The sequence below is a fragment of the Passer montanus genome, unplaced genomic scaffold (assembly GCF_014805655.1).
Source record: "Passer montanus isolate IOZ18808 unplaced genomic scaffold, ASM1480565v1 scaffold43, whole genome shotgun sequence".
Taxonomy (NCBI): Eukaryota; Metazoa; Chordata; class Aves; order Passeriformes; family Passeridae; genus Passer; species Passer montanus.
The window spans coordinates 2,691,576-2,701,893 of NW_024369151.1; positions in this window are offsets into that span (position 1 = coordinate 2,691,576).

The window sequence follows — 10,318 nt, forward strand, 5'->3', positions numbered from 1 at the left end:
ATTTATTGGGGGGGACAAAAAAGAGAGGAGCACTGGGAGAGCTTTACTCCCATTTTTCCCCCCCCCAAACTGGGCTGTATGTAACAATAAAGGGCAAAGAGTGATCAGTGAACTGTCAAATGCATGGCACAGTCACCATTTAATGTTCAAAGCAGGACCTCAGGACCTCCCTGCACCATAAAGGGATTTCCAGGCCAAACAAACCTGCTTGGTTTGGTGCCTCCTGTCTCACCTTTCCAAAATGAAACTCTCTCTGGAGCTGCCAGGAGAAACCCAGAACTGGGATGCACTGGGATGCAATGGGATGCAATGGGATACACTGGGATGCTCTGGGATGTACTGAGGTGCTCTGGGATGCTCTGGGATGCCCTGGGATCCAATGGGGTGCACTGGGGTGCACTGGGATGCTCCTGGATACACTGAGATGCTCTGGGATGCCCTGGGATGTACTGGGATGAAATGGGATGCACTGGGATACACTGGGACGTTCTCCAGCCATCCCTGGCTGCATGACAGGGGATGGGCACCCTGGAGAACCCCCATGGTTTCATCTTTCCTGTGAAGGGATCCTGATCAGGGCAGTCAGGGATGGTCCTGCTCGGCTGTCAGTCATGTCACATCATGTCACATCATGTCACATCATGCTGCCCTTTGCATGTCTCCTGCTGCTCCCTGTTTGTCCCCAGCTCCTCTCTCAGCCCAGACTGTTGTGCAAATTCTCCCGCTCTTGTCAAACATGTCCCAGCCTGTGATCCTTGAGTAGTTTCTACTGATTAGAGAAATCTGCAGGGGTAGTAAACTGCTGCTGCAGCTCAACGAGCTTTGGAGGGGGCAGATGTTCTGCTGGGGAGTTACTGTGGGGCTCAGAGGTGTTTTGGAAGAGCTGAAAAAGTATGAAAGGAATTAGGGATCCAAAGAAAAGAGTTTGGCACGGGGGCAAGTCACTGCTGTGCTGCTGAGCTTTCGCTGCTGCCTGAAGTGCTTTTTGTTCTCCCTGCGTGTTTGTGCCTGATGTGTCTGAGGGCATTCTGTCTGAGGACAAGCTGGATCACATCTAGCGTGAGGAGAGAGAAGTGCACAGGGATGGTCTGACAGCTGTTCCTGTCTTTAGCATGGAAAGTTCTCATTGTATTGAATATTTATTAATTCCTTGTGTATATCAGGTGCTGGCTGTGCTCAGTTTTTAGGCTCATCATGACAAGAAGGACATTGGAGCATGTTCAGGGAAGAAAAGGAGCTGGGGAAGGGTCTGGAGCCCCAGGAGAGGGTGAGGGAGCTGGGAAGGGGCTCAGCCTGGAGAAAAGGAGGCTCAGAGGGGCCTTGTGGCTCTGCACAGCTCCTGACAGGAGGGGACAGCCGGGGGGGGTCAGGCTCTGCTCCCTCGGTAATAAATGACAGAAGAAGAGGAAACAGCCCTAAGCTGTGCCAGGGCAGGCTCGGGTTGGCTATAAAGAGGAATTTGTTCACTAAAAAGTTTATGAAGCCCTGGCACAGACTTCTGAGGGCTGTGGTGGTGTCACCATCTCTGGAGGGATTTAAAAGCCATGTGGATGTGGCACCTGGGGACACAGCCCAGTGGTGGCCTTGGCAGTGCTGGGGGAATGGTTGGACTGGATGACCTTGGAGGTCTTCTCCAAGATAAACAGTTTTATAGTTGGATGATTCTATGTCTGTGTTTCAAGTTTTGAATCTTGCACTGAGCGTGGAGAAAAAATACTTGAGCACTCCAAGCCCCTTTCACAGATTTTCTAAGAGTTTTCAAAGTGATTTTTGTTCACTGTGTGGGAATGCTTAATGTTTTATTTGCACCACCATTTCTGCTGAATTCTGAGACACTGCCCCACAGAAAGACAAAGCACAGGGGATCCCTCAGCTGGGAGGAGAGGGGAAATCAGGGTGTGAGTTTGCTCCCTTTGATCTCATCATTTCCTTCTGTCCTGGTTTAGGGTAAATTTGGAAGAAAACCTCTAAAGGGGTTTCTTTTAGAAAGCAAATTTAAGCGCCCCTTCCCTTTACTTGTTAGAGGGAAAGATTTCTTTGGAGAAAAGTGGAAAAAAACCTGTTTATTTAACAGGTGAAGCATTTACTAGTACAAAAACCAAACCACATTCAACAATAAAACCTCTTGCCACTTCAAAAGAGATGACAAATTCAGAAAGTCCCCTCCATGGGCTGTGGCTCGGCTCACTCAGTCTCTTATCAGTCTCTTATCAGTCTCTTATCAGTCCCTCTGGCTCTGGAAATGCCGAGGCCTCGGCCTGGCCCGGTGGGCCACAGGTGAGAGCTGTCGGTGTTCTTCTCATGTTCAGCCCAGGGCAGATGTAAATAGGTCTAAAGAAAAAGACCTTGCTGTAAATAGGTCTAAAGAAAAAGAAAAAACACATTCCAGGGAACTTCTCTGCCTCAGCCAGCTAAAACTAACTAAAAGCAAAGCAGAGCTCTGTCCTGCTGTCTGTCTGCCCACAGAGAACACAGTCCGGGAGCCAGAACGTGGAGGAGTGAGTGCAGTGTCTGAAAATGAACTTTTCTTCCGTCCCTTTCACTCTTAGAATTAGCCTTAAAGGTGCAAACCTTAATTTTGGGCTAAACAGAGAAATGGAGATACGAGCATCACCGAGTCACCCTGGACTCCTTCCTGCTTGGTTGGAGCACCAGAGTCTCCCACCAGAGGCTTTCTGTCTCAGAGGTGCAGCAGGACTGGAGGGGAGGCAGAGGGATGGGAGGGCTCCTCTGGGCAGGATCAGCTCTTGGGATGTCTGTGGAAGGGTTTCCTTGTGGGTTCTCTCATGGGCAGGTGAGGGGCTGTGTCCTGAGGGGCTTTCCAGGTGACTCCGTGCCCTTGCACAACTCCTGACCCCCAGCGAGCAGAAGTAGGGCAAACCCTGCTGCTGTGTGGAAACATCAGCCCGTCAAACTGGGTTTGCCAGCAGGCAGGAGATGGGGACCAGCTCCCCAAACACCTCTGGCTACGGGATGTCACCCCATGTGCCATCTTATGCCATCCACAGAAGACGGGAAGGAGTGGGAGGTGTGGGAAGTGTAGGAAAGTTCCCCACCTCACCGTCTGTCCCTCCTGTGACCTCCCAGCTCCGAGCTGCTGCACAGCTCCTCCTGCCACCACTCTTCCCTCCCACGCAGCCGAGTGAGCCCCGGGCTGGGCTGGGCGCTGCCGGGGTGGCAGAGCTGGCAGGAATGTCATGGCCCAAAGGGATGCTGCTCCAGCCCGTGGCTGCGGAGGAGGCAGGGGCTGTGGGATGGCAGTTGAGCCATTCCAGGGACTCCAGGACAGCCTTGCAGGGTCACTCCTGACTGTCCCCTCGCCTGTGCTGTGGGAAGAGAGAATGACATGGTCAGCCTGGAATTCCAGTGTTTGGAGTGGTGCACTGGACACCGCTTTTGCTGGAGCTTTGCAAGGGAGTTTTGTGCTGTCAGGCACAGCTTGGTTGGACATTTCCCCATCCATTCCAGCTCACGCCGGGAAGTTGGCTCTGTAAGTGCTCCCTCCATGGGCCAGGGCTCTGTTCCCCTCCTGGTTGTCCCCAGCAAACAAGGCGGAGCCTTGACTTTGCCCCAACCTCCCTGCTCTACGTGCCTGGGTGTCCATCACAGCAAACCACAGATGACTGCTGTTGTGTGGACATGGAGGGGTTGCTGAGGAGACACAGAACAGCACAAAGGAGACGTGGTTCTACGTGACAAAGGCAGGGGCAGAAAATCTGGTTGTACAATGCAGTGACTGGTGATTCCGTAGAAGGGATTTTATGGCGTGGAGGAAGGACTTCACTGCTTTCCTTGCACACGTCACAGCTGGGCACAGCTGGACTTTCCCTTTCCCTTCTTTGGGAGTGATGCAGCCCAGAGCTGCTTCCCGAGCTTGCTGGGATCTTGCAGCTTGCTGGCTCCAGACTCTGAATTTTCTGAGCAGAGAAGTGGTGACATAGTCTGAGCTCATGGTCACAGCCTGCAGTGCTCTGAAACACTTCAGCTCTTGAGCTCAGTCTGCAAAAGCTTTGTTTCCCTTTTAGCACAGACCTTCAAGTTTTAGGCTGCTGCTGCCACGTGAAGTGAATGCTGCTAAAACGTAGGGGGAGGGAACTGTGTTCTTTCCCTGAAGGGATGCCCCATGCGCCTCCAGAAAAAGCCTGCTGCTCCCATAGGCACCAAGTCTGCCAAAACACCCCCAGGCATGGCTGGAGTGCCAAGTGGAACAGCAATGTGCCAGCTGGGCAAAGGAGCCTGAGCTGAGCATGGCCAGGGCGCCATTCTTCTGTTCCTGCTCCCCAAAACCACAGAACATTGATCCAGAGTGCCATTCCTGTGCTCCTGCTCCCCAAAACCACAGAACATTGATCCAGAGTGCCATTCCTGTGCTCCTGCTCCCCAAAACCACAGAACATTGATCCAGAGTGCCATTCCTGTGCTCCTGCTCCCCAAAACCACAGAACATTGATCCAGAGTGCCATTCCTGTGCTCCTGCTCCCCAAAACCACAGAACATTGATCCAGAGTGCCATTCCTGTGCTCCTGCTCCCCAAAACCACAGGACATCAAACCAGGGTGCCATTGCTCTGTTCCTGCTCCCCAAAACCACAGGGCATCACCAAATCCTGCAGGAACCTTTTCACAGGAGGCCAAAATTCAGAAGCAAACCCCAGATGGTTCCTCCCAGTTCAATGAGAAAGGAATGTTTGTGTGATGAAATGGAGATTTATTGACGTTCTCAAGTTCATTATGGAAGGTTTGTGTCAGATCCGAAGCTTTTCCACTGTGTTTCTGATTTAGCTGCAGCCTTTGTCCGGTGTGTTAAAAAACCCACTCACAAAGGAAAAGGTTGACATGTCAGGCTTGTCTCAGGAAGCAGAGAGGTGGCTCTGGAGGCACGGAGGGAATGACTCTGCTAAAACAGAGCCCTCTGACGAAGCGCACGTACTGTGAAATCCAGACTCTGAATGCTTGTGCTCTGGGGAACTCTTAACTGTCTGTGGTGAAAAGGAAGGCTCCCACTGCATCAGTCACTCTGATCACACCTGGCCCCACTCCAGGTCTGGCCAAGGACAGAGTCAGGAAAGAGAAATCAGCACAAATTTCATCAGTACCTCGCCGTCCTTCTGTGCATGTGAGAAGACAGCGAACTTTGGTTTTCACATCTGGGTGTGATTAATGACTTCCAATGTGCCAGTGATTTCCTGGCACTGATCTGGCCATGTTTTTCCCTTGAAATGAGCAATATCACGGGTTTAGTCCTCTTTCAGCCATCCCTAGAATACTTCTTCTGTCACGTAAGGCACCCTTTTGTGCCCTTCTGTAATATCTTTATGGCTTGCTTTGTCAGAGGCTTTATGGATCATTTCCTATCAGGTAAATAAACAAAGACAGAGCCAGTGACCTCCACCGGAATAAATTTCAGAGCTCTCCTTCCCAACAGCTCACCCAGGAGAAGCATGTGACCTCTCGTGAATCTTGTGATGTCCTGATATGTCTACAAAAGTTGTTTGTGGGAGTGGTGACACCAAGAAAGCCCTTGTTTGAGTGGGGAGAATGCAATTAATAATTCAGTTAATTGCAATTATTTGATTGTAATTAATAACTGCACAGGAAGAAACACAGTGTCCTCCTGCTCTCTCTGGTTCTGGGCAGGATGCCCAGCCCTGAGCAGACCAGGATTTTACAGCTGATGTTACGGCTTGGTTCACACTGAGTGAACATGAGAGGAACTCACACAGAAATTTTATGATCAGCCTTCACTGCCAGGTGTTTATGGCCACCATCACATGAAACAATTAAATTAATCCAATCAAAGAATTCCAGACTCGTTTTGTTTGAGGGACCTAACATATCATCAAATTCCTCCCCCCGCCATGGCCAGGGACAACTTCGACAATCTCAGATTGCTCCAAGACCCGTCCCACACTCCCTGTGATGGGACATCCTCAGCTTTTCTAGGAGCCCATTCCAGTGATGCCTTGTGCAGGCTGCCCTAGAACAGAGACTGAACAGAGTTAAAGAATAAAGAAGGGATTGATTAAAAGCCTCCATGGATCCACCTTGGGCAGCACAAGAGCCCAGCCAGGGCTGCACCCAAGATGAACCAAAATGGTCCCAAAATGCACGAGCGCTCCCGGGGTCTCTCCCTGGGATCAGCTCTGCTCCATTTGCAGATTGAAGTTCATTGGCCAGTTCCAGCTTTAGCCCATGCAGTCCCATCCTGCTTGTTTTTCTCTCTTCAGCCCACATTGTTTGTGCTCTTGGGCCTGAGATTTGGATCATTTGTCCTTGGTCCCCAGCTAGAGCAGGAATTGTTTTGTCTCCCTGCCCTGTGCAGAGAGCTCACCATCCCCTGATATGAAGCCCAGACCCACACACTAAAGCAGCACAGAATCTGAAAAATAGAAAAGCTAAAAGCTGAGGCATCACCCTCATAGTTAAGAATTTCTTCATAAAAATAATGCATTAAATAAATGAAATTATTGCCAGGATTTATGGAATTAATGCTAGGATGGGTTCTAGTACTTAATAAAAATTTAAACCAGCAAGAGAGTGGGTAAAACCCCCCTGCTACCAATAGGTAAGGCTTTATAAAGCCTTACCTATGGGTAACACCCCCCAGTATTCCCCCTCCCCATTAAAGCTGTAGAATTCCTTTCTGTAGTGTTTTGTGGGATGCTGCAAATTTTCACAGCTTCAAGCACATACTGGAAATGTTTATAGAAGAGCTCTTTGTGGGGGAGGAAATACTCAGGATTTGTGTGTCTCAGGAAAGTTCTTGAACATGGGATTTCTGGAAGCCTAGGCAATGTTTTGGTTTTCCCAGTGTATCCACAGCTGCACTGGAGCTGGGAAGATTTGGGACCTGTGGAAAAGCCCCTGTTGGAGATGTCCAGCTGCAGGTAGCAGACAACAGGCAGTGCTGAGACATTTCTGGAAATTGCTCCCTGATATTGGCAGCTTGTCATGGCTCCAGTGGGAGGAGATGGATGGTTTCTGCTGGGTCTGGAGGCTGAAGTGTGGAGTGGGGGCAGCCTGTGCCCACAGAGGATGGGGTGGCCACGCTCAGCCTTCTGCCCTCTTGATCAGGACTTTAAATGACAGTCATGGAATATCCTGAGCTGGAAGGGACCCACCAGGATCACCATGTGTCAGGACTTTAAATGACAATCATGGAATATCCTGAGCTGGAAGGAACCCACCAGGATCACCATGTCCAGCCCCTGGACACCCCACCAACCCCACCCTGGGCATCCCTGGCAGCGCTGTCCAAAGGCTCCTGGAGCTCTGGCAGCCTCGGGGCCGTGCCCATTCCCTGGGGAGCCTGGGCAGTGCCAGCACCCTCTGGGGGAAGAGCCTTGCCCTGAGCTCCAGCCTGAGCTGCCCTGGCCCAGCCCCAGCCGTGCCCTGGCTCCTGTCCCTGTCCCAGAGCAGAGATGGGAGCTGTCCCACGGGCGGGGCTGCAGCCCCGGGGAGCTCTGCCCTCACTCTGCTCCAGCTGAACCAGCTTCTCCTCCAGGCCCTTCTCTGTGTAATAATTACACATTTCCTGCTCAAAGCCTTTCAGCCCACTTCATGTCCTCTGCAGAAACCTGATCCCTTGGGTTTCCCAGTGGGATGGGGCAGAGCATCCCCTCTGGGCTGTGGCCGCCGTCCCGTGCGCCCGGCGTGGGAGACTCCTCGCTTGTATCGCCCTTCCCCTCCCTCCAACACACCCTTTCTGTTGGCTGCAGTTCTGAAGAAGCTACTTGCCCACACAAAACTCATACTGAAATGAGGGATTAAGAAATAAATGCACTTAGCAGAGGCTGGAGAGTCAGCCTGCTGAATGTACAGTTCTTCAGGAGCTGAGCTTCAAACCGCTGTTCTCAGAAATGGAATGTATCACAAGAATTTCAGTGATCCAGGTGGAAATGCCACAGGAAAGTACTCCAAGACTAGTCTGGAATTTCTAGATCTCAGAAGCAAATCAGAAACAAAGCAGGCTGGGAAAGACATGGTTTGTTAATGAAATTTTTCTCAGGCTGATCTTATTGTTTCAGCCTCTCTCTCTCAGCAGCTCTGGATGCAACTGTGTCATTTTGGGTCTTTTCATTATTTCAGGGGGATTTTACTTCTGTTGACACTGAGATTATAAACCCATCACAGGTACTTTTTTGTGGAACGTGAAGTACAGATAAACAACCGCACTTTGCTATTGTGACCCTGACAAGAAACATGCACTAATCCCAGCCAGGGTAGAGCTCCTAAATTTCACCTTGCAGTGGGATAATGGCTTATTGTTTATTGATCCTCCTCCTGCACAAAGTATCCTCATTTGTTAATGAAAGCAAATCTTTCATGGAAGTGGAGCCCAAATCTTTGCAGAGATGGGAAACACCAGATTGTTGGGTGGACAACAAAGCACAATAAATGTCTTTGTGTTTCAAGACTTTCTGTCTCTCCCCCCTCCTTTTCCTGGAGACCAGTGGGTAACTGGAAATGTTTCCAGGCTTGCAGGAGATGCTCAGCTCTGGAGGGACAGAGACCTCTCAGGGCCAGCCTTTTGCCAGGTATGTGCATATATATTTGCAGGCTTTTCACTATATATTTACATTATGAAGGATTATGTTTCTCTTTAGCTAAACCAGCTTTAAATTGAGCCTCTATGACCTGGTGTATGACTTGAATGCAGGTGTCAGGCAGCATTAAGGCTTTTTCCATCCATCCATCCATCCATCCATCCATCCATCCATCCATCCATCCATCCACAAAGTGCTGACTTTGAGTTTCATCCCTGGAAGTTGCAATGTGTGTGTCAGACAATGTCTGATTATGTTCACTGGGATTTGGGAGGCTGGTTCAGCCCAGAACATAGCCCATGCAATTATAAAAGAGACACTGTCAACATTCTGTGAAATCTCATGAGTTGAGTGGGCAAATTCTACTCATGGTGAGCAAAGAAAACCACAACCTCCTGGGTTGTGAAAACCACAGTCTGCTGGCATGAAAGATGAGGGCACGGAAATTGCAAAGGGGCAGAGGAAATTATTGTCAGGCACACAATGTGTTTTGATGCCTTTGAATGCAGAAGTGACATGTGTGAATGAAGAGGCACAGGTTCCAGCCTTCACTTCCCTCAAGCTTTGTGGTTTTTCATACGGAATAGATTCAGGGATGATAAAAACACCTGTGGAAGCTGTACAGAAGTGCAGAACCCTCTCAGTTATACAGAAGTACAGAAGAACCTCATTAGCTCTAGGCAGCAGTTACATTGTCTGTGTGGCTTCTCCCTGTGAAGTACTGGGGCAAAATGATCTCAACACCTGGGACATTATTGTCCAGAGAAGCTGTGGCTGCCCCTGGATCACTGGAAGTGTCCAAGCCCAGGTTGGATGGGGCTTGGAGCACCCTGGGATGGTGGAAGCTGTCCCTGCCCATGGCAGGGGAATAGAACTGGATTATCTTCAAGGTCCCTTCCAACCCAAAGAAGTCTATGGCTCTATGAAATGCAGCTATTACAGGAACCATTCCTGACAACTGATTTTCTTGGGCAGATCAGGCCTATTTTTCTTGAGCTGATGCCCAAAAGAAGTTGAAGAAAACTGTAGCTTCCCCAAAGGAAAATCCAGTGCATTCCTGAGGTGCACCATTTGGACAGGAGAAAAGCTGGGAGGCTCCTCCTGGTTATTTGAGGTGACATTTGAGATGCAGGAAGTCTCCTACCAGGACAAAATGTGCTTGCATTCATGTCTTCCAAAGGAATTTCTTTAGAATTCATAATTTGATTTTGATTTGGGGCTCATAATTAGAGCTGTTTCAAGAACTGGGATTGGTTGGAAGAGTTAATCAAGTGAATATATAAGAATGTGCCTTTGTCTTACAATGCCTAACTACTGACCTGGGACAACAGAGAGATGCACTTGCAGAGTTTCATCCCACAAAACACTGACCAGGGAGAAAATAACTGCACCAAACATCAGTGCAGACCACAAAAATGGGTAGCAATAAGATGGAACCTCTCCAGGGAAGTGCCTGACCCCCAGGTCATTGTGTAGAGGGGCTCCATGACCCAGCTGCTGCCACGAGCTTCTCAGGGAGGTTCCAATCCCTGGAGGAGCGTGGTCAAAGTGGGAAGGTGTGGAAGAGGTTTTACTTCTGTGAGCCAGAGAGAAGTTTGATAAGAGGATCCACGATCACCCCTGAAAGAATTTTCTACCAACGTCATTGACACAGAAACCAAGAAAGAAAGAAGGAGAAATAAGAGAAACCTGCAACTGCCTGTTCCAATGAGCACTTTGTTTCTGTGACCAATGAGTAAAGTGTAAACTGATGAGTTTGTAAGAATATATAAA